The sequence below is a fragment of the Ammospiza caudacuta genome, chromosome 6 (assembly GCF_027887145.1).
Source record: "Ammospiza caudacuta isolate bAmmCau1 chromosome 6, bAmmCau1.pri, whole genome shotgun sequence".
Classification (NCBI taxonomy): domain Eukaryota; kingdom Metazoa; phylum Chordata; class Aves; order Passeriformes; family Passerellidae; genus Ammospiza; species Ammospiza caudacuta.
Window position 1 is genome coordinate 41705638 of NC_080598.1, and position 27067 is coordinate 41732704.

Genomic DNA, 27067 nt, shown 5'->3' on the forward strand with positions numbered 1-27067 from the left:
TCCTAGATAATAATTACAATGTCTTTGAAATTTCTGTGCCCTGGTTATTAGGACGCTAAAATGTCCACTCACTCTTTTTACCTAGTATAATAAATTCAATGCTACATCATGAAGTAACAAGTCATGAAGACTATACTTATTACAATGTTTGAATGCATTTATTTACTTTATTTATGATTGTTGTAAAAATAATTACAAAGCTTTCATAATAAAGAATCTTTTGATGAGTCAGAGCTAAATTTCCAAAAATCTTGATTCAAGAAAGAATTCTTCTTCAAGTGAAAATATCTGCAAATTCCTTTCTTTAGGTATAACATAGAGTCCCACTGAAACTAAGCACACGGCACATGCTTATGTTCCACTGGATGCTCTCCTGTTTCAGATGTCACTGGCCTAAGTTCCAGACCCTGTCATCTTCCTTTAATGGCACACACCACATCTGAGCTTCATTTTCATTCTTTTTTATCATTACAGTCTAATGCATAAAGATTGAAAAACATAAAGTTTTCCAGGCAGCCCTTGATCCCTAGTTTTCTGCCACTGAGTTTGAAAGACAGTATCAGGTTAATATTTATGATCATTGTTTTGCTGTATTTTCTTTTAACTCCATGCAAGATTGTTTATTTTCAATATTGGATAAAAGGAAGACAATACAGGTGATATCAGCCAATGATTATTACTGGGCAGGTATATTTATTGCTTTAATTATTGTCCAAGAATTGCTTCTATTTTACTAAAATAAGATCATATCACATTTCACATAAGGGAACTGTCCCAAAATCTATAAACTGCTCCAACAGCTGCCAACAGGTGCTTTGTGAGTGGAGCTGCAACTGAGTATTTCACTGCTGGCAGGGGGCATAGCCTATGAGTATTTCCCTTTCCAACCACCCTCCTCTTCTAAGCTCTCTTTTTCCAACCTTCTCCCCCTCTCCCCATTTTTGATCTTCTATTCCATCTAATTTTGGCAGATAGAGCCTACAGTAGGGGGCCAAGCATGGGGCCAAGGGTTGTTCACCCTATTCTGTTTTTGCAGCATTAATGACCATTTTGGGAGAAAACTGCAGAGTGCCAGAATTTGCCTCTATTTTCTTGGTCCTTGTAGGATAATTTTTAATTCAGGCATTTTTCCAGCAACTGAATCAGATGAATTCCAAGGTCCTTGGCAAGAGCTCTGTTTTGATAAGTTCAGGATTCTATTGGTTATCTGCCTTTCTCAGTCTTTCCTTTGTCTCATCATCTAATTACACACCAGGTTTTAAATGATGTATAGTTACTTGATTTCACCAGACCAAATTCTTCAAAAGATGCAGGGATTATGACACAGCTCTCCAACGAGCACCAAAGGACTGCACACTGTGCAAGACACTAATGGAACAGCTACAAACACAAGCTACATTTTTCCATCTACTATAGTAGTCATGCAAATCATTACAACATCCTACTTGATAGCCTGCCCAGAAAGTGTGGTGGCCCTACTAAATTACAAGCACTCTGAGATGTGCTCAATAAAATAAAATATATTGCCCTTTCCTTAGCTAATGTTCATCAGCTTTATAACAAATTCAATTAGCACTATGAAAATCTAATTTACTAAACATCTCTATTAGGGTGCAATATATCTTAACTTTAACTAAAGTAGTTAAAATAGTTAAAATAGTTAAATAGTTAAAATAGTTACAGATACATTGTCCAAAAATACTCTAATTGTCCCATTGGGTCTCCTTGGTGATGTCACGTGCAAACTAACCCAGAGTGATATATGATGGCCTAATTATGTTTAAAACAACTCTGATCCAACTAGCTGAACAAGAGCCCAAAGGAAATATAGGAAAGAACAATTACTGGGTCACTCCAACATTTGTTGTCTTCTGGGTGGGAAAAAATTCCCTGTGAAAACCAAATAGTGACTGTAAAACAAGACATTATCAAAATCTGTGTGTTGAAGAAATAACCAGCTGTCATCATTGACATGCTCTGAGCACACACAAGTGGAATATCAACAACCAAGAAGGGAGTCCAGAATTCTATTATGTAAAACATTCTGCTCAGTAACTGAGCCCATGGAGGGAATAAAATGACAGAAAATGCTGACCCCCAAGCTGACCCTCCTCAGTAAATCATTTTCCCTTTCCCAACTAATATCTTCTGTCTAATTGTTTCCCATTATGGATTACATTACATTTCCCTCTACAAGATTCACACTTAAAGTTTCAAACCGTCAATTTCACATACATCTCCTCAACGCAAACATTTTGGTGACTGGTGGCTATATTGAGCTCCTTTGTTCCTTGTTGCTCTATTCCATCATTCGTGCAAGTCTTGTATCAATAATCATACATGGCTTGAGAATACTTTGACACTGTTTAAAATGTGTTATAACAATCCATCTGGCAAAATGTGAAAGCTTGAGATTTCAGCAGCACAGGATTATAGCTCTCCTTGTATCTGCAAGGGTTTCCATACTTCATCTATTCACTGCATTGGAAGAAAAAGAATGAATTCTAGCTAACAGTTCTTGCAAAATAACACAGATAAAACCAGAACCATTTGGGCTTTGGAATGCCTTAGGAGAGTACTTATATTTTTATATCCAGCATTTCATTGATCCTCAAAGCTATGAGCTGAAAAGTGTGAAGTGCCTGTGATGGACACTGATTTCTTTCAAAATAACCTGAGAAGCTCACCCTCTATGTGTTTTCTGCATCATACATGAACACAGATTCAACACAGACTCAAGAGAGCTGGAGCATGATCCATGTGTTAGTTCAGACAACCCCCTACAGTGTAGAAGACATTATGCACCCTCCTCCCCTTGTGTTACTCATTTCCCTGGAATAACACAGTCACTGGAGGAACACAACAGACAGGAGACTGGTCAGAGAAAATGTGGCAATAAACACATCAGGCACTGTATATTGTATAGCTGGAACAGTTGATATTTGTTTTGGCTTTTACATAGATACAGTTACAATGTATGAAATGATCATAAATATTTTATGTGCATTATACATTTCCTTCTGAGAATACAAGTCTGACAGAAAGAATCTCATGTTGATCTTTGTATCCTAATCAAAACAATGACAAATTCCTCTTAAATATGCTTTTCTCTTGGCTAAAACACTCCATTTGATGGGATGGAGCATGGACTCTCCTCCTGATTGTAACAGCACTATTTCATAAACAATCAATGCCTGGACAAAAGATCCCTGCAGTAAATTCTGCACAGGTTAATTAATTTCCATCAGATGGCTATTTGACCTAATCTTCAGAGACACATAAAGCTTTTACCTGTTCTGTAAGGGTACACCTTCCACAGAAAAGGCCCCAAAATGTTAGGTTCACTGGGCAGCCAAGGCTCAGTCCTTTCCTAGGGAAGCAGTAATGTACTGTGCCCTTCTCAATTGTAGTACATGTCAACTAGGCTTCAAGGAAAACTATACAAGAGCATGCACAGATTGTGCTGAGAAAGATCTACCTGTTAACCTTTACTTAAGAAAGTGACACTTATTTTAACTCTTGCCCAGGATTCTATTTAGTGATGTGGTATGGGATTAACTAATGGTACCCTGGAGCTCCTCACAAAGATTGGTAAGGAGCCAAATCAATGCTTTACTAAGAAAATGTGGATAAATGGAAAGTTACTCCAAAAAGTACTCCATAATGGCAGTGCTGTATTCATGAGTCATTCTTCCTCAGAGAACTAGTTTACACAGAGAAAATATACTAGAAAACATGTTAATTAAACAAATTGTTGAGTATGATTTTACCCTTGGTGTAGACAAGGATGTCTGTGTTTAAAAATGTGTTGGCTGACCACAGGAGGGTCCCAGAAGGAGCTGTTGGTTTACTGTCACATTTTAGAAGAAATGCATGCACATTTTTTTGCATGTTTACAGGAGGAGGTAGCTCATGCTCAACTTCTTGTTAGATAGCAGTTTTCCTTAACAGATGCAACCTGTCAGTGTAGCACTGCTATCTGGAATTGCTATCCCCAAAAGCAGGATTGGGAACAGTGATTACCTGGTTTTCAAAAAAAAGAAAACCAAACCACTCTAGATTTCAGCAGCTGATGGAAATTTTTGGTTTTTGGGCTATTTGTGCTGAAAGAGGTCAGTGCTCTCACAGCACTCTCCATGAAAGCAATTCAACTTGTGTTCAAATAATAATGGGTCCTTGGTTATATGGTATAGCAAACTAACATTTTAATCTTCAAGGTTTCAAGTAAAGATTCCTCAAGGTCAGGAGAATCACATCCTAGATGTGTGGAAGACAGGAGCTCAAAATGAGTGTTTCAGGCAGCATTTTGCCTGGACCAGCTCAGCCATAACCCCCTTCAGCCTGCAAGTGCCAATACACAGACATAGCTAGAAACATGCTGCTGCTCAGTGCTCGCATCAGAAATTTCAAACTGCTCATCTTTAGTGCTCACAGTTCTTAGTCAGCATCTGTTGCATTTCACTGCTGCCTGCTCCAGCTAAAGAGAACATTATTACCAAATGGGAAATTGTTCAGTTCTATTGCAAATATAAAACAAATGTAATTGTAGGGCATTATTTTTGCTGAGCTTGAAAATTGGGTTACAGCAATTAAGTGAATAAAGACAGAAAATGGTACACATCTTCTTAGTCTTACTCTGAATAAAAGACACTCAAATCTAAGTTGTGATCTATACCTGGGCACACATGCACAAAGCTTTGTATCTTTGGAAGGGCAAATTCCACCTTGAGATAATACATGTGTATACAAGTACTGAGAGGTTACTATAGTAATGATAAAATGATATTGGAAATTCAACATTTGTCAATAAGTAACGTATTGAGGAAGTATTTGTCTTGCCTCAGGCACTTTGTTGGAAAAATGAAAAAAAATAAAGCCCCCTGAGATTATTCTTATATTTTAGTTACTTTCTTCTGTCTTATCTTTATTGGATGTTCAGATTGCTGACAAACGGTCCTATCAAGCAACTGTAATTTCCTTTCACAGTAGTTCTACCCTATCAGACATTTTTCAGTCTAACACACAACGAGCTGATACATGTTGATTCAATGTTAGTGGGATAGTTGTGAATATGCTCATAAAAACCATGATGAGCAAATGTCTACCTAACTTACATTTAGCAGAATTCTGCAATATTTTATCAATATATTTCTTGCCTGTGGGGTAAAAAATATCTAGCTTTAATGTTCAAAGCATGTATGTAAACTGCTCTAAATTTAGCACAAATTTATTCATTGTTTGATTTCTACATTCAACATTCAAGGCACAATCTGTCATATCAGGAAATTATGCTCATGCTGCCAGCAATAACCACATCTTTGTACCTACTGCTGCCTAGAATGCAGCTCTATGAATCTCTTAACATGCTTCACTTAAACTGCTCAATGCTCATTTATGTTCTCTAAGTACTGAGTAAAAACAAAGGCCATCTTCCAGTTTAATTTGATTTTTTATTTGCTGCATATTTTAACATGAAAAAATTAAGTCCTTGTTTCACAGGCCTACCAACTTGATTAACCTCATGCCTCTGGCTTGAATGATGCTCATACATTTGCCACTAGAGAAATCTATGACAATTTGGAGGACTGAGTTAATTTTAAATTATGTATAGTCAAATATATTTATAATAAATCTAGAAGGAATTGTCAAATCAGCCAGCAAAAATCAGTGGTTCATAACAAAGAATCTTCTACTAGAGCTACATGTCTTTGGAAGAAAGGTTCTTCCAGACTCCAATAGCATATACTACTTTCACAGGGATGCAGTTCCAATTCCACTACTCACACAGAGCCTTTCTTAGGCAAAAGGCTATGTAGAAGTGTTCTTTGTATGGTAACACCCACCAAATTTGCATTTATGACATAGTCAAAAATATAGTTTTAGAATTCTAGACTTTTCACACATTTACCTGATGTTAAATACCAAAGCTGTTCCAGTGAGGCTAAATAGCATGGAGGGTTTGATTATGCAGTCAAACAAGGTGACATTTAGGTACTGACACAAGATATATGGGAGTAAAACACAGCACAAAACATTAAAAAAAAGCAAATATTTTCTTCAAGTTCTTAAGTTTTACTGAGGTAATATAGCATGGGTCACCAGAATTTACCATTTAGAATGTCACAGGAATTCGATTAACTTTAACTACCATTTAAATTCATATTTTAAAATAGTAATAAAAACATTAAGAGATCAAAAATTTTTCTAAAAATACACTGAGTTGGATTCACAAATACTTCTGTGCAGAGTCGCTTTTCCCAAAATGACTAGCACAGAAGAGTTGTTTATATAGCTAAATGATCTTTTTCTTTAGTTAGTCTTTCTGATGCTATATTAGCATTAAAACTTTGTGTTATAAAATAAACACTTGCAGTTTACAAACTTCAGTATCTGAGTCTCTAGACACAAGTGAAAGTCTATATATTGTGCAAATTCTCCATAAATTTTTCAGCAAGTATTACAGGCTATTATGTCACTCAGATATGACATATTCTTTCCTTCATGTGTGTCTGAAATGGAAGTTTTTTAAACCATGACTGAAGGGACCACTGAGGTCAGCCCTGGGTTACATGATGTTTGTGTCACTACAGCTTCAGATATTTCAATGCATATTGAATCAATATTCCTGCAACAAAAATGTGTAACTGATATTTTTGTTGCTGCTATAGTAAAATGCTTCTCAGTAAACTTGTTTTCATAAGAATTTTGCCCATTCATACGTCCCAGAGCTGTTGTAATCTTCATTGCTAATGCTGATCTAAGAGCATGGACATAATTTTATTTCTTGACACATTTAAAGTTCTCTAATGAATAAAGCAAACAGCTTATGGCTGCTTGGACTGTCACTCGATTGCCCTGGAGGGTTTTAATGTCTTTAAAATAGGCCTCCTAGTTTGTATTTAACTACCTTGCCCACAGAGGTCTGAGGGGTAAGGCAGATCAAAGATGTGCTGGTAACATAAAAAGCAGCTGTCCTTCATTTACCTTTAATTAGCTACATCTGACCAGATTCTTTATGGCCTCTTTGTCACACATTCAAGAGTCTATAAGCCTTCTGACCTGTCCTTAAGGACTCAACCATTACAAGAGTTTCAACAAAGTACAAATTAAAAATATGAGATACAGATCTTTGAAAAAATATTTGGTGTTGCTATAGAAATACTACCTGAGTCATTAGTAGTTTGGATTTATCTGCAAAAGCTACAAATGGCTCACTATTTGGAGTGTCAAAAAGGAATTGATGCTGAGCTTAGATCAGCTATTTCGGGTCTCTGTGTACTACTCGACATTGCAGTGAATAAATTTCACACAAGGGATCCCATAGAGAATGGAAAGCCAAGCACGTGCCTCTTTGGCCGGGACACAAAGCTGCTCTTGCAGGAGCTGTGGCACTCACTGTAAAGGAAGTCACAGAACTCCAGGCCCCCCCCTTTTCTTTTTTACCTCTACTTTGCACAGAATGCACACCAATATCAAGGAGGATTTTGAAAGGCCTGTTGCTGCTGCAGGATCAATAAGGAGTTCATGTACATTACAGCCTTGTAGTCAGGGTGTACTGAAAGCTTGTATCATCAAACTAAGGCCCTTATGGAATAAAAAAAGCTGTTTAACACAGCAGCTGGAATGTATGCTAAATTACTCAAGTTATTGGTACTTGATCACACAAGTCATTATATTAACCCACTGAGATGGACATCTTCAAATTACCTGGGTTTGTGGTTAGGTCCTTTTATGAAGGATTAACTAACAAAAGAAAAATATAGGAAAGATATACACAAAATAGAAGGGTTTCAAAATTTGATTCTGTTGTCTAAACCATCCCTTTTTATCTTCCTCTGTATGTAAAAACAATTTATAAAAACCTTAATTCTTTTTTCAGAACTGCAACCTCTCAGGCTTCCCTAGGAAACGTTTAGCAAACCTTCCAAGGACTTTGTGATGAGGTACATAAATAATCAAATAACCTACCTCAATGAATGTACATCAGCTAGCAGGTGTGGCTGGAAGCCTTATTCTTCAAGAAAAGACTCTACTTTGAGCAGCACACAGAAGTAACTTTCTCCCCAAGACCACAAAGCTTGAGGGATTACTGTTGCACCTCAGCCTTACTCTCACAATTCTTTTCTAGCACACAGTGTACATGCACTGTATACAGTGCTTGACCCAGTGTATAGCTGACAGACTTACTCTTCATTTATTACAAAGGCATGCAGCTTTCCTCTCTCATTTAAAAGATTTTATTTAAACCAGGAGTCAAATCTATTTCCATATGTAACTAAAGGAGAAATATGCATGAATAAATAAAGTTAGAGGACTTAAAAACCAATTAAACTTGCTTACTTTTGTCCCATAATTCCTAAAGTCAAGAATAATTGAACACTTATAAATGAAATGTGGATTTTTTTCATGCTTTTTACCACAAATATAAAGACATATTGAAGTACACAGATGTATGAATAATGAAATGTGAGTAGCAGTTTCAGTTCAGGTGAAGAAACAAACAGAGATACACAAGGAAATGCTGAATCTGTAATATAGATAAGGGCAATTTTCCACGTACTAGTCCATGTTACACTGAAACTGCATCACCCTTGACTGGGACTCTCCTGGAATTACAAAAACTGTCAAAGAAACAGATTGCCCAAAGAAAACCTAACTGCAGGAATAGGAATGGTCCTATTACCATTACAAAGTACTTACATAATGTAGATGAAAAACTTATTTTTCTTCTGAATCAACAAAAGTAAATAATTCTTCTGGGTAAAAAATATCTAAACAGTTTAAAAACCCATAAAAAATTTTGTTTAAAATATACATGCAAGACATGCAGTTGATGCACTGTTGCATCAACTACTGCTTGAGACCCTTAGAGCAGTCAGCTTTGGAATGGCTGCTGAAGTGAGCAACACTGCAAATAAGCAGAAGTGCAAAAAATGTATTGTGAAGTATCTTCCTCTGGGGGAAACCATGCAGTCACAATGTGCCCAGATATGCTAGGGTGAGGTCTCACTCATTTTCTTCGCTAAATTTCAATGGCTTCAATTTCCTGCTTTTATGGGAAATATGTTTCAGAACTATCAAGGAGAAGCAATTCCTGTTTGAAAACTTCCTTTTTGTTCAAGATCTATTAATAATATTTTAGACAAAATACACTCCAAAATAAAGTATATATGCTGTAAAACACTACTTATGACTATAAACATATGTTTCAAATCAGTAATTTTATATGAAAATACATGAAATTTGGCAAAAATAATAGCTAACATTTCATCAGGGAAAGCTCGGTATTGAATGTCCATTGCCTGGAAAATGAGACAACTGACCACAAAAAAAAGGGAAAAATTCCAAAAGTAGTTTATAATGATATGTAGGTTTGAAGAATTGCTGCACCTTAACATATCAAAATGTCTTCATTTTAGTTTTGTGAACTGGCTTTCTAGCACCCTTTGCTAATCTGTATTTGAATGACTTATGAAAAAGTTTTGGGTCCCATCAAGATAGTTGAAGAGCTTTTTCCAAACTCTCCCCTAGTTGCTGCAATATAAACGGAACAATCCATGGTGGGGTTTACGTCCATTTCAGTAGTTGTAACATTACACATTGACAGAAGAACACACTACTTTCAAAAGTTAATTGATGTGTTACCAGTTTTAAGTTTGGGTTTTCATTACGAAATCTGTACTTATTTGCAGGCAGTGCCAAGCAATTTCCTCATACTTTACACAAGTAACTAGAAAGTGAATATTTTTGCAATACAAAAAAACCCCAAACCTGATCTTTGTCTTACTGCTGTCCAAAATTTCCACTGATGCTGTAACTTTATCTTTTTTTTTCTTTCTATAATGGAGATAGGATCAAATTCCAAAAGATGTCTTTAGAAGAATATACTAAAATTTTATGTATCCAAGTAAAGTAGTACTGTGATACATGTAGTTCTGCAAAGAGATCAAAAACTAGATGCATCTTTCTTTCTCTTCTCCAACATCCCACCAATGTTAACAACCCTTACTATAGGACTAAAATACAAAATTCATCCCAAATACAAGATGAGGCCTGACACAACTCTTTAAATATTAAGATATTCAGGAGTGAACTCCCTGCTTATTAGAATAGAAGCATTTTCTCAATATTTCAGAGAAGGTCTATATGTATACTAGAATGAACCAGATTATTGGTGTCAACTAAAACACACTGGTCAATTATCAAGTACCTGTGGATGGAATAAAAAAATATAAATTATTTTCTTGAGTGTGACCTGTATATACAAAGATGTCAAATATTCAAAGGTCTTCTGCTGCATGCATTTTTTGTTGAATTCTATGTTGTGGCAACAGGTGATGACAGCACCACTATTATGTGTTATTTTAGCAGTCACTGGTCTTCCCAGTATTTTTCACCACTCCCATCTGCTGGCAGTGTATAATGGCAAAGATTCAAGAGAAATCCTCTATGAAGCTGATTGTTAACTGGGAAATGTCAACATGCAAAGCCATGTTTAGAATTAACCTGTCTTTAACATTTTCAGGCGCCCACACCCTCTCTTCTTTCCAAACCTTAATTACATCAGCAGCTTGACAGCATTAAAACAAAACAAAACAAAAATGCAAAGAAGTAGAAGGGAAAAAGGTATAGCTCTCTTTAACACAAATATAGAACAATAATCCTCCAACAGAGGTACAGAGGCTGGTAACACTGAACTTGCCAAGAGATAAATGTCTTAAAAAATAAATACCACCAGTTAAGAAGGAATAATTTTCCACTAAAAGTATGAGGACTTACCGCCACTGACTGTAATGACAGAAATTTTCAACTTCTTCCTTTGGGAAAATACCTGATTTTTACTGGTCAGTAATTATGTATGTAACTGGATTCTTAAGGATCTTTTCTTGTAGAAGATACATTTTCTCCACTGATTGTTTTAAAATGAGATCCCTTTGCAGAACAAAATGAACCCTCAAAACAAGCAAGGATGCTAAAATCTCCCTGTGGATTTCTTTAATACATGCTTTAATCACTGACAGTCGTCAGCTACATGGCAATTAAAAAAGGATAACTCTAAGTCTTGATGTAGTTACAGTATCTTTAGAGGTTTTTTTTGCCTGAAAAAAATGCCTCTGCCATGGTGTAGTGGGCCACACTACTTTTGATACTCATAAAGAAACTCTGTATCCCTTAATGTCCATACTTCCCTTGCAAAAATATGTGTGTCAGAGCCAAGTAGTGTAATGCAATCAGCATCTGAAAAGTGTTCTACACATCCAAGTTTCTGGCATCTAAACAGTGGATATCCTGAAATGCACTTCAAAGTGCACTTCAAAGTCAATTCATTGTTCAAACCTCTCCTCTCCACACCATTGATCCATCCTCCTCTCACAATAAAAAAAAAAAAACAAACAAACAAAGAGGAAAATCAGAGTTCCTGTATACTGGCAAGTTCAAGTGCTGTCCTCCTCACAAACTGAGAAAACTAGGAATAAACAGACCCTGCAAGATCCACCCTGTAAGAATCAAAACCAGTTTGAGTGCTTGCAGAAGGCAAATGCTGACATATGCTTCTATATTGTGACATCAAAGAAGCAAAATTCCCTGCAAAGTTCCTGAAGATACAGCATTTGCATTTTACATTACTATTAGAGCACTGTGACTAATAGACCCAATTAATTAATTTAATTACTTTTGCTACCTTTCTATATCTATATTTTGAAACAATTTAACACAACTGAAAAAAAAAATGACAAGATTAAGCAATTAGTGCTGAGGCTCCAAAATACCTAAATTACATATGTTTTCAGTTAAAACCAGACTTTGTCTTATCCTTTCATTTGGACTTCTTTTGCTTGTTAGGGTTTGGAGAATGCTTGGTGAACTGAAAGCAGAGCAGACAGCTTTCCCTACTGAAAAGGTAGGGAATAGAGATTTTTGGGAAGAGAGAAAACGTTTCTTTGCTTGTTTTCCTGAACTGCCAGAGAACATAGCCTACTCTCTTTTAGAGCTAATTCTCTGATCAGTTTTGATGTGATATCAAAGAAATAGAAGACACAAAATAGCTTTTTGTGCAGCTCATCTTATGCTGTTGCATCACACCACAGGCACCATGAATTCAACAGGGACTGTTGGGTGAGACTAAGGTCTGATTAGAGGATAGATCCATAGATCCATGGAGTTTTGCAGTGTCAGGAAGCCACTGTTCTCATCTATATCTGATATTTGTTTCAGAATTCCCTGCTTTCACAGTTCTTTGCAGCTTCTGGCACTCAGCCACATATGGTATTGTCAGTATGCAGACTTAGAAGTCCAAAGACTGGTCACCCTTTACAGGGAAAGCAGGAAAGAAAAGCTAATTTAGGACAGCAGGAGGTTGTAATAGGAGGAAGGCATGGGAAAATTCTGGGACTTGAAGAAAGAAAACTGAATTCAGCAATGCCAGATAGTGTTTGCACATGAAATCTCACAGAAGGAACCAGTGGTGCAGTTTTGGTCAAAAGCCACACGTAAAACTGCATGTAGTGGTGTGGGGCAAACACCAGCACAGGCTGAAGCAAGGCTCCCAATGTCCACACTGAGCTATGCAGAAACTGGAAGCTTTCTACTGATGAAGAGTGTCAGGGCAGCAGTGTCAGACACTGCTTTAAACAGACACTTGCTCACTGACTGTCCTTAAGCACAAGTGTGAAACGGCAACACTGAAAATTCAGTCTGCAACAGAGAGAATTCTTGCTGCAGCTGCTGATGACAGCTATTAGTGATTTAAATTTTGTTATGTGCTTTTCTTGAACATTTGATTTTGTGCACCTCTACACTGGTTATTTTTGTTTTGCATGAAATCATGGCATAATATAGTTTGGGAGAGACCTCCATTTAGTCTTGTATAAAATCCTGGTCTGCTCCACTCTGGTGCTATCCACAGTATTGCTTCCCATGCAACATCAGTGGTTACTGGCTGCCAGCTGGACACTGCATCACTGATTGCAATTCCTACAGGCCAGCAGTTCAGTCAATTTCTAACTCAGTGACCTCTGGTCCAGCTCACAACTCACCAACACTGTGACAATGAGTCCACAAGAGACTTAAACATCTTACTAAAGTCTGAGTATGCAATAGCCACCATCCTCCCCTTGTACACAAAGCAAGGCATCTCATTAATGTATGATTAGTTACTGTAAAAACTGGGAGACCAAAGACTTAGTTATACAGATTGCTTTGAGAAGAGATGCAATCCCTAATGGGAATAGTCTTTCACTTGCTTAAATAAAATCAGGCCTTTAACATATTTGCTCTTATTCTTATTTTATTTGTGATTTGGGTCTAACAGTTGGATATTACCTAAAGAACTTTTTAAAACAAACTAGGAGTAATTAAATGAAATGTAATTAATGTAATTGTGGGATACATAGGCTGTTTGACTTTTATCAATCTTAGTGTCATAAATCACTGAAAAATATGTTCACTATAACGGAGCAAATCTTACATTTTAATTAGGGCAAACACATAAATTAAATCTTGGAGTTTGTTTGGTTTTAATTTCCAAATCCCTCTTTTCCCTCTATGCAATATATATTCAGCATTTTTCATCCTCCATTTCTGTCTGCATCTGGCATGACAGATAAAGAGAAACCTCAAGTTACAAAACATGAAAATTCTGTAAGACTTGAAAAAGCATGAAACGACAGTTTGAAAACTTTGAAATTAGCAGGCTCAGAGAACAGTCAGTTTTTAATATCTAATTGTTTTGATATTCCTTATATTCCACACTCACAGCTTCATGCTGCAGATACTTTAAGTAAGCTACCTGATCTGGTGGAAGGTGTCCCTGCCCATGTCAGATGGGTTAGAACTAGATGATCTTTAAGGTCCCTTCAAAATGAGGCCATTCCACGAATCTATGATGTCTAATTTGTAGGCTGGATGTTCTTGTCTTGGATAGCCCATGAGTATCAAATGAGTCTGTTCATTCAGAGCTAATTCCAAGAATTCATTCTTGCAGGAACCATAGAAGTCCTTCAGAAGACCATCCCCAGGAGCCCTACACTCTGGAACTATTCCACTAGGAAAGTCTGTGAGACAGCAGCCCTGCACTGAGCTGCAGGAGAGAATTGAAACTTGATACTTAAACTGGAGAGGATATAATCTGTGGAGCTAATTACCACTGGTTTTATGGTATATGTATAAGCACATGAATAAACACTTTGTATATGTTTCAGGGTCCTTAATTTATAAATGGTCTAGATTGCAACTTTTATTTGGTTTCCTACCATGAGGCCCAATAAAGAAAATGTCACTGTTTTCCTCCAAAATAATGGCTGGTACCTCTGCACCTGACCGTAATCACTGTAGAAGCCTGTACAGAACAGCAACCCAGTTCTGACTACAAATGTTTGGAAAAAAGCAGATTTTAAATGGAAAGCTGTTCCGAGGAAAGCAACACACCTTCCTGAGCTATTAGCCTAATTTAAACAATAGCATTCATCGACCTAATTTGGTACCAAAGCATTCCTCCTCAGATAAGCAAACAAGCATCTGCTACCACTTCAAAAATAGTAGGAATTTTGAAGAAGTAAAGAAGCTAAAAGGACAGCAAACAGCAATTTTTCTTTTAACTTAAGTACAATATGTTTTTTAAAACTCAACATTATTAAGGGCTATCAAAACTGCAAAGATTTTTTTTCCCCTCTCTCTTGTAAACTAAACCATTAAGACATTTTCTCTATTAAATGGTATTTGAATAGTGATTTGCCATGGATATCATCATGTTTCAGTCAAAGTTCAGATGTTACGTTTTGCATCTTTGCAGAGCAATGTTGAATCTGTGCTATACAGCAAACTTCTGCACTGAACATAAACACTAACCAGAACAATATTCCTGCATGAATCATAGAATGGTTGGGTTGGAAGAGACTTTAAAGGTCATTTAGCTCCAATCCCCTTGCCATGGGCAAGGATACCACTCCCTAGATCAGATTGCTCAGGACCATCCAGCCTGGATTTGAACACTTCCAGGAATGGGATATCCACAACCTCTCTGGGCAACATGCTCCAGCACCTCTGAGCAAAGAATTTCTTCCTAACATCTAGCTGAACCTTGCACTCTTTCACTTTAGAGCCACTGCCCCTTGTCCTGTCACTATCCATCCATATAAAAATCCCCTTTCCCTCCTTTTTATAATCCCCCTTATGTTACTAGAAGGCCACAATGAGATTTACCCAGACCCTTCTCTTCTCCATGCTGAACAACTCCAGATCCCTCCACCCACCTTTGTAGGAGAGGTAGTCCAGCCCCCAATCATTCTTGTACCCCTCCTCTGGGCCTGCTCTTTCTTGTGCAGAAGACTCCAGACCTGGTGGGGTCTCATGAGGGCAGAGCTGAGGGGCAGAATCACCTCCTTCACCCTGCTGCTCCCACTGCTTTTGATGCAGCCCAGGATGCAGCTCTCCCCATGGTCTGCAAGTGCAGGCTGTTGGTTCATGTCCAGATTTTCACCCTGGGAATTCCCAAATCCTTCTCCACAGGGCTGTTCTCAAAGACTTCTTGTCCGAGTCTGCTGTTTTAGCTGATATTGCACATTAGCCGACATCCAAGGAATCTGGCAATGCATTATACATTTTATATATATATATATATATATAAAATAATACATTATATAATGGTAACAAAAAGGGTAAAACTTCAGTAATGATAGTTTAACCCAGGTCACCTACAGAATTCACATGGCTACAGCTGTACTCAAACTTTGCACACTTGGCACCTGATAACTGCCTAGTCTTTCTCCCTTCTCTACATTTAAATTTATGACTGCTATCCACCTGTTGTATCTTGCCATTTTTTGTGAACGATGAATCAGACTGTAGTTGTATATGTAAAGCTCAGCAGTAAGAACCAAAATAACTCACAGCCTTGATTTACCAATGCTGTTATTTCTGAATAAACAGTATTTTCCAATCTGACATCTTATGCCTTACTGCTTTCTTTTCATTAAAACATATTTGTTTCCAGTTGAAGACCCTTTTTTTCCCCTGAAAGACATTAGAAAACACATTACATGTTCTCCAAAAGCACAAATAAATATTTAAGACCTGCATATTCTTGTTGTTCCCTGAAGATCTTTTGCGACACTGTCATTCATTAGCTTGCTCTGGGCCATTACATTTCTACACATTTTACTTATATTGGCACACAGCCAGCACTGACTGCTCAGCTCTAGAAAGCCCACATGTTTTTGTACTTTTTGAAACTAGCATGACAACCATTCTGAAGAGTAGCTCTCACCTGCTACGTTAAACTGTAAAACCATGAACATTGATGCTCTTCTCTCTCTATTTAGTGCTGAAAGTGAAACTATTTTTTCAGGTGCAACAAGAGCCATATGAAATCTCCCTAATGTGTAGACATTCTGTACCATGTTTTTAGTGGAACAGATCCATTAAACTTATCTAGAAAAGTAAAAGGTAAATTCAAGTTTAAAAATAGAACCTTGTGTATATTGCTGGACAAAAATCATTGCTCTGACAAATGCTGGGTAGTACTTGTCTCTTTCTCAACTTACAAAGAGACTGAGAAGAAATGCAGCAAGAAAGATCCTTTGTGCAGAGGGAACCACAACAGTTTTCCTTCAAAATATGAATGAATCATAACTGACTGATGAAAACTGGGGAAATACTGAACTTCAAACAGTATCATAGATCTGTAAAACTAGGAAAATATACATAGTTTACTTAGTTTGCACATAAATATGTAAAAACTATTAACTTCAATATATACTGCCCGAATAAATTCTTAGACTGTATGTGCTAACTAAGCATGAGAATTACCTGGATTCAAATAATTAGTCAAAGCCCTCAAGAAATACAATGTGAAGATTTTTATTTAACTACACTTTTTTTTCCTACCTCTAACAAACTCCCTGAAAAGGTCAGGAGGAAAACTGAGGCTTTAATATAATCCCACTGGGATTTTCAAAGTAAAGCAAATGGTGTAAAATGCTTTTCTACTGAAAATGCTTCTACCAGTTCTCCACTGACTACTCCACTAAGTTTGTCTTCCTCTGATGTTTCCTTTCTTGCTGCTTCTGAGCCATTTAATGGCAGGTATTCTCTTTAAACTGTGGTACTCAGAATTATCACTCAAATCAAGTTTCTAAATCCATTTCCTGTGTATTAATTGCTTACATTACTCGAGAAACTAAGAACTAAGGTGATTAAAAGAAAGTAACCCTCATTTGTGCATACTTATAGGCACTGACCTCCTGAAAATCTGACCCAACCTAAATATTTGGATATTTAAGTTTATGAACTTATCCAGACAAAAAATGAATACCAAGTTTTCAGGAAAATGCTGTGATCTTTCTGGATAAAGAACTAATTTGATACACTAGAAAAATAACTAATATATACAGATACAGATTTTTAAAAAACAATTTCTTTCATTTTTCCACATTTAAATTTGAAAATTGGTAATTAATTGAAAAATTGGTATTTGTCTTTTCTTCAATTAAACTAGCTAAATATTAATTAGAGCTCATAATTACACTTTTTTACTTAGGTCACTACCTGCAGGTTTTCCAGAAATGTTTCTGACTGAAGAGGATTCCTCCACTATTACTTGTGCTTCAAAGTATATTGATCAGCAAGAGTCCTGACAGATAAGTTTTTAACAGGAGATAACTTCTCTTTTTTTGAATAATGTTTACTTCAGAGGGGAAGTTTAAATAAAGTGCCATTTATGGCACAATGCATTATGATTATTGTAGTTGGAAAAAAACACTATTCCATAAACAAACTGCATGATGCGAAATAAAAAATAAACACAGCAGTTCTACATTCAGAGGCTGTGTTGTAACATAACACTGGCTGGTGATCCTGGTAAAATTTCAAAATTGAAGTACCTCTACAAATGGAGAAATCCTCTGAGGTAATTTTCTTGGTAGGTTGGCATTGTTCTCTTTCCTTCCAGTCTGCCTGACTTTGCTAAGACTCTGCTAAGACTCTTCCTGATGCTTTTCCCATACTTGACACTTTTGTATTTGAGTGCACCTTGTTTCTTTAACCAAGAGAGAGGTAACCCAAAGGTAGAATACAAATACAGATATAAAAGATCAAATTTGGTAAGGTGCAAATGCATGTCACGCTGGAATGTATGTAACATAAAAATCTATAAATGAGCACCGTAGTCATTACATTTGTCCTTTACTCTTCCAATCTGAACTATTCAGATCAGTAAAAGGAATTGTGCAACAGAACATTGTGTAGAACGACACAGTGCACAGCTGAGGAATAATATGGCATCTTTGAAAATCAGTTATGTCTGAGAGCCCAATGGAATCAACATGGGAGGATTAAAACATTTTTACAAGTCAGTTTCATATTTTTATACTCTTTCATATATATTTATTTATTATGTATACTGCATATGTATTTAGGTTCATAGATAAATGTAGTCCAAGTTATAACTATATTTTATATAGTCAAATATACTACTTATATGGTTCTATTTTTGCACTCACAACACAGTGAATAAATGCATTCAGAAAGTTTGAAATATCACATAGTGGTACCACTTCTGACTGAAAGGGAAGTCAGTAGCCTGAAGAAACCTCATTAAAATTCTGGATATAATCAGAAGACTAGATTCCAACACAATTCTTCTTCAACACAGCAAATTCCTTGATTCAAATTTACATATCCAGAACAATAAATACTAGTCCTAGAAAAGATGCTGCTCCTTTGCATGACCAGAAAAGTATTCTCCTTACAGTATGGGCTAGTATTCTTTTCTTAGCTTCTGCAAATTTTATTATTTTATGAACAGGTAAAAATCAAATCAAATATACTTTAAAAATTTTTTGGGCTGATGTACAAAAAAAAAATTACTCCTACTGCTACTAAGTAAAGCTTAAGCTTTGCATTTAAATGTATTCAACAGTACTGAACTGTAAGAACAGGTACAGAAAACATGTGCAGTCTTGTAGTTGAAGAGTACAGGACAGAGAGAGAAACTGGAGTGAATAAAACAAAGAGCCCAGAAGGTTATTAAGGAACTGGAGCTTCTCATGTATCTACCTGAAGAGGCTGTCACTGTTCAGCCTTGTGAAGAGAAGACTCAGGGGCATCTCATCCATTGTATAAATACCTTACAGGGCAGGAGGTTACCCTTTTCCATTGGTGCCCAGCTGACAGGACAAGATGCAAGGAGGTAAAACTGAAATACAGGAATTTCTGCCTCACCTGAGAGTATTCTGTAATGGTGAGACTGAACAGGCTGCCCACATGTTGTGGAGATGTTGTCCTCAGAGACACCGAAAATCTAACTGGGCACAGCCCTGGGCAGTCTGCTCTAGCTGGCCCTGCCTTAAGCAGGAGGTTGAACTCAACAGTCTCCAGAGACACCTTCCACCACCTTGAATTCACTGGTTATTTTCAATTATATTTTCCAGAGGAATAGCTATCTTAAACTGACGGGATTCTTCTACTTATTTGATTAATTTTAAATATAAATTAGTTGCTGAGAAGTCAAACTAGATTCTAGTCGAACAGTCTTAACAGCTTTTATCAAAAGCAAAACATGATTAGGAATTGCTTGACAACAGCCACACAGTCAGTTGCAGGTGTTGTTATTTACTAGTCTGATTATACAGTCAATGCACCAAACTACCCAGAGCTCATCCTGCCTGTGCCCAAATGTAAGAGCACATGGGAAATGCTGGCAAGTTTACAGGATGGCATTATGAAGGAAGCAGAGACAGACCACCTCAAGGTATAAAGACTAAAGGACTGAGGCCTTCATTGTTCAGCTAACTAATGCATTTTCATAAATTACTTTGAATGAGACTAATAAATACAAATGTCACTTTGATGTTAATTTTTGCTGCTTAAAATGGGAGAAAAAACTTGTCTTCTTGTCTGTGCTGCAAAAAAGATGGCAGAATGATAACATTATGTGCTAGTAGCAAGAAACCAAGATGCTATTCATCTAGAGGATGGCAGATGGTGCAATGGCTTAGATATAGAGCAAAGGCTCATGTAGTCCTGGAGAAGTCTGAAACAATGCAGAGAACTTGTAGAGTCTGTGCCCCAGCATTCTGCTGCAGAATGGGGCTTGTTCTCCCAGTGATGTCAGAAGGATAAATACCTCCACTATTATGAGCTTCTCAACCATTCTAACAGCAGAGGTAATTGTTGCTGCTAAAAAACCTGCAGTCATCTGCATTTTCCACCTACTACATTTTGTTTTAATCTTAGTGTTTCATTTTTTTATATACTCTATGAACGATGTTTTATTCCTCAGCCTCCATCTATCTGTTACTTTTCTTATGCTACAGAATTTTTTCTTTTGCATGTTTCTAAATGCATCCATCGTTTTTGCAAAGACAAAATCAAAGTCAAAATTGAACTAAAAATTGCAAAGAATGAAAAAATAGCTTTTAAGCCTTGATTGTGAATGACAGAACCACAACTTAAAATAGAACCGTAATTTTTGCAAGTAAAAATACAAATATTGTTAAAACTCAGGAACCTCAAATCAGCAGTGAATTTGGTTATGTGAAATTAATAGATATACAGCAGTGTGCACATAAATCCTTGCAGGATCAGAACAAAGGGTTTAACTCGACACCTGCTGAAGCTGACAGAAAAGCCTTGCTTTTAAAGATTCAGAATCAAGCCATCAGTTTCTCCTGTGAAACATGGAATAGAGATGACCAGACTTTAGTAGTGAAGATATTGTTTCACATCCCATTTTGTAGAAAGAGCTGCTAAAAGCATGACCAACCTGATGTTTCTCTTGGACTGCCATAAATCACAAGCAACTTACCTCAAGTCATTAGTGTAATATGAGGAAGGTAAGAAATGGGAGCAGGGTGCTGGTGCACGAAGCTGTACTGTACCAGCCACCCATAAGAAGAAATTTTTAGGTAACCTCTGCTCTGCTTAGAAACTAATGGTATGACAGAGCTCAGGAAAGTTTCCTTTTGGAAAAGCATTTTCAGAGAGCAATTACTTCCAAAAGTAAAGATGAAACTTTGTTAGCACTGATGATTTTAAGAACTATGGGGTTTGAAAATTTTATCTGGAAAAATAAAATATTCTTTAGTTTACAAGTTAACAAATGTATCTGAAAACCACTAATATCTATGTATGGATACCCCAAGAAAGCAAAACTAATTTTTCAAATACATAGTTTAAAAAGTCACTGCCACAAAAAAACCTCATAGCTTCTCTAGTTTATTCTTAAATGTCTGAGTACAGTCATAAACACTCCAAAATACCAGCTTATTAAGGAAGTTACACATTTTTAACTATAAAGTTATGAATAGAATTGCTACTTTGATTCTTGAATTATTAGTAGAAATGCAGAATTTTTGGAAATGTATTTTGTTTGCAATCTCTTCTATCTCAGTTAAGAACTTAGTAACTTCTTTTTCTAGTGTCTGTTATCCATATAATTGCTTAAAATCAGGTATGAGAGCTTTCTCATTTAACTGTTTCACAGTTAAACTGAAAGGCACAGAAATGCTTCTTATTCAGTGCAGCCAGAGGATGCATGCATTCAATTTTTGTTGTACGCCTAAAAGAAATTATAATGGGAATGCAGTGGACTAGGTAGCAGAATCAGGTGTTTGATTTTTACTCTCTGAGGAAAAAAACGACAGGAAAAAGACAAAATTCAGGGAGGAACTTTTTAATGAAATATTCATACTCCATGTTGTAATAAGACAAAAAAAAAATAACAGTTATATACATGTATATAGAATGATGTCTCAAAGGTGAACCACAGATTTTTCCTAGAAGCCCTGAAATAAACCAGTCTTTAATGTTGCTAGAAATCTTAGGTCAATGAACAAAGCAATCCTTTGTATTGCTGTATCATAAATTTTAAATGTGTAAGCCTTACATGGTCCTCAGCCATTAAACATAAATGGGCCAAATTCTATTCAAACTTGCACTGTTTTGGGGAAGAAGGTTAGTAACCAGAGCATAAATCTTGTCAAAATTTCAGCTGGTGATCAGCTCTGTAAATCATACTGAAATTTATTTATAGGAATGATGCTTTATAAATTATTACAAGTCTGTTTTTCATAAATATTTAAAATCCAGATTTCTAGAAGGTTTATATTGAAGATGCTTGGTAAGACAACCCATCAAATCAGTAAAGTTACTTCATTTTACTTATCAACCAGCATGTTTTATTATTGTGCAATATCCATTTTGCTTATTTAATTTGCCTACTGTACATATTTAGTATTTGTCTTAAAGATTAATTCACAGAATGCAGCAGAAGAATGATAGAAGGAACCATTCTGCTATGCAAAAAATTTGTATTCTTTATTAGGAGTCAAGACAATTTAGTATGAATCTACAATTATTCCACCACTGAACAATAAGCAACTTTACAGTGTAACATAAAATAATATCATCCAAATCAAATATTATCATCAAATATATTTTTTAAAAAGTTTATTATAAACACAAAATGTGGCACTCATGGCCTTTTTAATAAGTGTGCTTGGCTTTCAGAAACATGTAAAGTCTCTAAACCTGACAAATTATGTTTTTAATTAATTATATTGATATATGTTTTAAATATATATATATTTGAAAGTTTGTATTTGCAGTACATTTAATCTTGCACAGGGCATTGTCTGACTTGTCTATGGACACTTGGAGACATAACTTGACCCAAGCAGAGAACAGCAATTAAATGAATTTTAGCCAGGATCAGCTTATCAGTTTTCAAAATGCATGCAATTTTGTATGGAAATACAATTCTGTAAACTTTATCTTCTGTTTTCTTCCCAATGCTTGGACTTCTGAAGAATTTTCAGAAAATTAGAAGCAACTACTAGAGTAGAAGACAAATGAACTATAACATACTGTCCTGAAAGTGCATCTCAAATCACCGTAAACAAGGTTTACTGCACTGCAAAATCTATTATTTATTCAGAAGAAAGCTTTATTAATTTAAGCTCTTTTAAAAGACTAATAGCACAGTCAAAAGTATAATTGTTCTGCATATCTTACCTTGGGGTTGAAAACTGCTTTTCTTCCCCAGTTATTTCCAGGACTTGCTTTTCCATTGCTATTTATCAGACTACAATTAAGCTACTCCACACCATCTTTCACAGTTAAACAACTTTGCTCAATGATAAAGGATTTTATTTGCATTAACTAAAGTAACTATGCTATTAAAAATTTCCTTACCATATAAAATTTTAACTCATTAAAATAAGCATGCACAGCACGCACTTTTCACTTGGAAAGAACATGTTCTTAAAAGTTTGTGCTGAACTACTTTTTAAAGGAGCACCTAGGGATAATAATAAAAAAAGGTAAAAGAGCTGTGCTGTCACCTAGTGGATAAAGGTAGTAGAATAGGATTACTTTTTAAGTTACTTACAGTTTTAACAACATTAAGATATACTTCAGATATTATATTGATTTCCTGAAAGAGACATGTAAACATGAAAATTTGCTCTACTGCTGACATATGTCCTCTGAGTATTTTAAAGACAGACCTACAGATCCTTTGGCTCTGAACATATCTTTTCATTGTTTCGTTGTAATGTTGGCTATTACATTTTAAATCTGAATGTAAACATTGCATATTTGAGAGCCTGGGATGTAGGAGAAAACACTCAAGTGGAGGGGCTGACTGGTAGCGTAGACAACCCACAGAATAAAGACCGAAAAATGCTGTGCAACCAACATTTCTTTTGACCTCTGCTGTGCACACACCATCTTGTTCTTGTACTGAAAAAGTAAGGCTGCACATGAGGAACTTCTGATAGATGAAAATGCATCTACACTATGAAGATTAAGTCAATGAGTTAATAATTCAACCTAAATATATGCATGGATTAGACTCTGATTGTACGGTTTCAAGTAAAATTGGGTTTTATTCAGATGAATTATTGATATAGGACCAGGTAAATATTTAATTGAAATTTTGCCAAAAATTTTCACTATATTAGCGCCTGTGATTTAGGACCAAGGGGAAAAGCTTTGCTTCAGGATTTTGGTATCAAAACTCAAACCAAGCCAATGCTGCCACTTTCCCCAACCTTTCTTGTGCAGCAAAAGAAGTGTGAAGACTTGTAGACATATGATGGGACTTCCATTCTATTCTAATATGGCAAGAGAGGAAAAAGGTTTTGGGAACAGGCATTTGGTTACTGACTATTAAAACAGATTTTCAAAGAAAAAAAACTAATACATCTCACTGAAACACTTCAAAGGTATTCTCTTCTACTTGCAATCATTCAGTAGTCATATTCTCAAGAACAATTTCTATTCTATTCCAGCATTTGAAGCTCTGTATAACCACCTCATCCTTGTCCACAGATTGAAGAATTTTAGAAAAATGTAGGAAGTATTGATTTCCCTTGGATGGTCATTTTTATGAAGTCTTTTTTCAGCAACACAGAGTAACCCCTGTTAATTTTGCAACAATTAGAAAATTCTTTGGGAACATGCATGAAAGCAGGTCACCACAAAGCATTATACTCATCAGAAACAAGGTATATGCACAGGAACTCCTAAGAGATGCCTTTATGGGGTTGTATTACCTGACACTGTCATTTCACCCTTGCTTGCCTTCAGTGAAGCAAACAGATTTATTTGTTAATAATGCTCCAATCTGAAAATGGATTCATTTCACTAAGTTTCACATTAAGAAACAAAAGGCACATAATATCCTACCTTACATTGCACTTTTCAAAGACTTAAAATACAAAGTCTATGGCTTTCTATTACCAGAAGACTTGAAAAATACCAATAATGAATTTTTACTCAATAGCAAATGTGCAATCGATCTTGAAATATTTTAAACTAAATAGCCAGCCAAAACTCCCCTCAAAACTGAAATGCTGTGTAACTATAAAACTGCAAAATTTTGTTCAGAATTTACATTCAACCATATTTACAGCAACTCAATCACTTTTTGGTTTTTGTTTTGACGTAGAGTATTTTAAAGCGGTTTCTTTCCACATACACTAAAACAGTGTATGCCACATCTAAGCAGGAAATTAATAAAGTTGGTTGATATCACAGTCACGTGAGCTGTAGTATACATTTTTTCTTAGTGAAAGGTATGCATTTTTTCTTGCATATCCCTTACATCATTTGCTTCCTAGTTACAAATTGAAAATACTCAGCTTAAAACAGAACTGAGCAAACTCCTTGCACTGAAAAAATTTTTACTGAGCTAAGTACTGAGCACAGGTAGAGGACAACCATGAGTTTTACGTGAATTTCTGCAATTTAAAAGAAGTGGCGAATAATATGATGTACTATTTTGTCCTTGGTGTGTGACAGTTTTTGTTCAGTTTCTTCCCCTTCATACTAAAGTGATTAGAACTGCTTGCAACAAATACTTATAATTCAAATTTGGTGAGCAGTCATCAGTATGTGCTTACAGCTTGTACTTTCAGACAGTGTCCTTACAACATATTTGCTGGAGTATTCAAAGCTGGAAAGCAAACATCAGAGCGCATGATCAAACACAGACTTTTAAAAAAGATTTGGCAAAATGTTTATGAATTCCCTCCTAGAATGCAACACTTTATAGAATATGGACTTTAAACAATATTAAAATATCTGCAATATTGACTGATATTTAAAATGGACTTATGTCAAATTTTTAATTAAAACATGAAGGGGCATCTCCAGGTGACAGATAAATAATACATGTTTTAAAGAGTTACTTTTCAGTATAACAATTTGTTTAATCTAGAGAAGCAAGACAGTCAAAAGTTTCACAACTCTGTGCGTAAGGAATCCATTTTAATCCTCTATGCCTTCTTTACAAGACATTAATTATTAAAACAATACCAGGACACTCCAGAAGTTACCCCAACTTATTGTTTGCTAAAGCTGGAGAATGAAGAGTTCAGCACTGACTTACTCTTTACCTTCACTGTATTTTTTGAAATACTTTAGAAAACACAGATGAATTAGGAACTTTTAAAGACTGGAAAAAGTACAATACCTGCTAATAAGCAGAAGAAAGAAAAAGTATTTCCCTCTGACAGCAGAATTAGATGCGTTTGTTGGCAAAGGAAACAGAGTTATCTGCAACCTGTATTTCTTTGCACAGACCTTAAAAGCCCTCTGAGATGCACATTGTGAGGACATACCAACTTGAAGGAAGTTTGGGTTTTTCCCTGAACACGTGATGGCAATTCAACCACATCCAAAACACATGTCCAAATCATCCAAGTTAAGGGTGAGGACAGCAAAAACCATGGAACTAATCTAGAAAGTGCCTAAAGCAATGGAGATAGCTGCCCACAAATGGTCTGTTGAGGGCAGAGAAATCTGGTTAGGGGGTTTTTGCACAGCTGGTCACCTGCTTCCCTCACTTTCCCATTAAGATAGGGTGGCTGTGGCAGGGCTGGTTGTGCCACTGTCATCCAAAGCCTATCAAGTTTCTTTGAGCTAAAAATGGACAGTCGCATCCCCCACACTTACAGAGCCCATAGTCTCACACCTGGTGCTTCTCTTTCCTCTCAGACCTGACTAAAAAGACTCATAGTTGAAAATACTGTGAGGCAAGAGTTTTTTTGTGGCAATTCCTGCCGGTTCTGAGTTCTGTTAGGTTGAAGATAACACAGCTTCTTCTTTTAACTCCTGTCTCTGCTAAAGTGAGAAGTTCATAGACAAAAAGTTAAAAAAAAGAGAGGAAAATAAATTTAAAATATGAAAAAAGTTTTAAATTTATTAAGAGAATTTTAGAAAAAAAATGCTAACAGAAAAAGAAACTCTTGATCTGGATTTAATTTTAAAGATTAGGGGTTACTCTAAAGCTTTATTGGAAGTTTATTAACTTTATAAGTAACCCAAACTACCACAATAATGAAATGAAAATTAAAATAACAAATGGTTTCATGCGTCACTGTAAACAAAAAATGCAATAAGACAGGGTCAATTCTCAGCCCAACCACATGCTTCCTGCGTGACCTATGTATGCCACTCAGTCCTTGTGATGCTGTAGTTCCTTAGCTGTGTAATTGAACTAGAACTTCCTTGCCTCAGAAGCATCCTATGAAGATAAAATTAATAATTATTTGCTTTTGTGTTA

At 36.0% G+C, this 27067-nt stretch overlaps 1 protein-coding gene across 2 annotated transcripts in view; it reads right to left on the reverse strand.

Annotated features, from left to right (window-relative positions):
- SLC25A21 (solute carrier family 25 member 21) overlaps positions 1-27067 on the reverse strand; it is a 234729-nt gene that overhangs the window by 101001 nt on the left and 106661 nt on the right. The gene's annotated exons all lie outside the window — the stretch shown is intronic.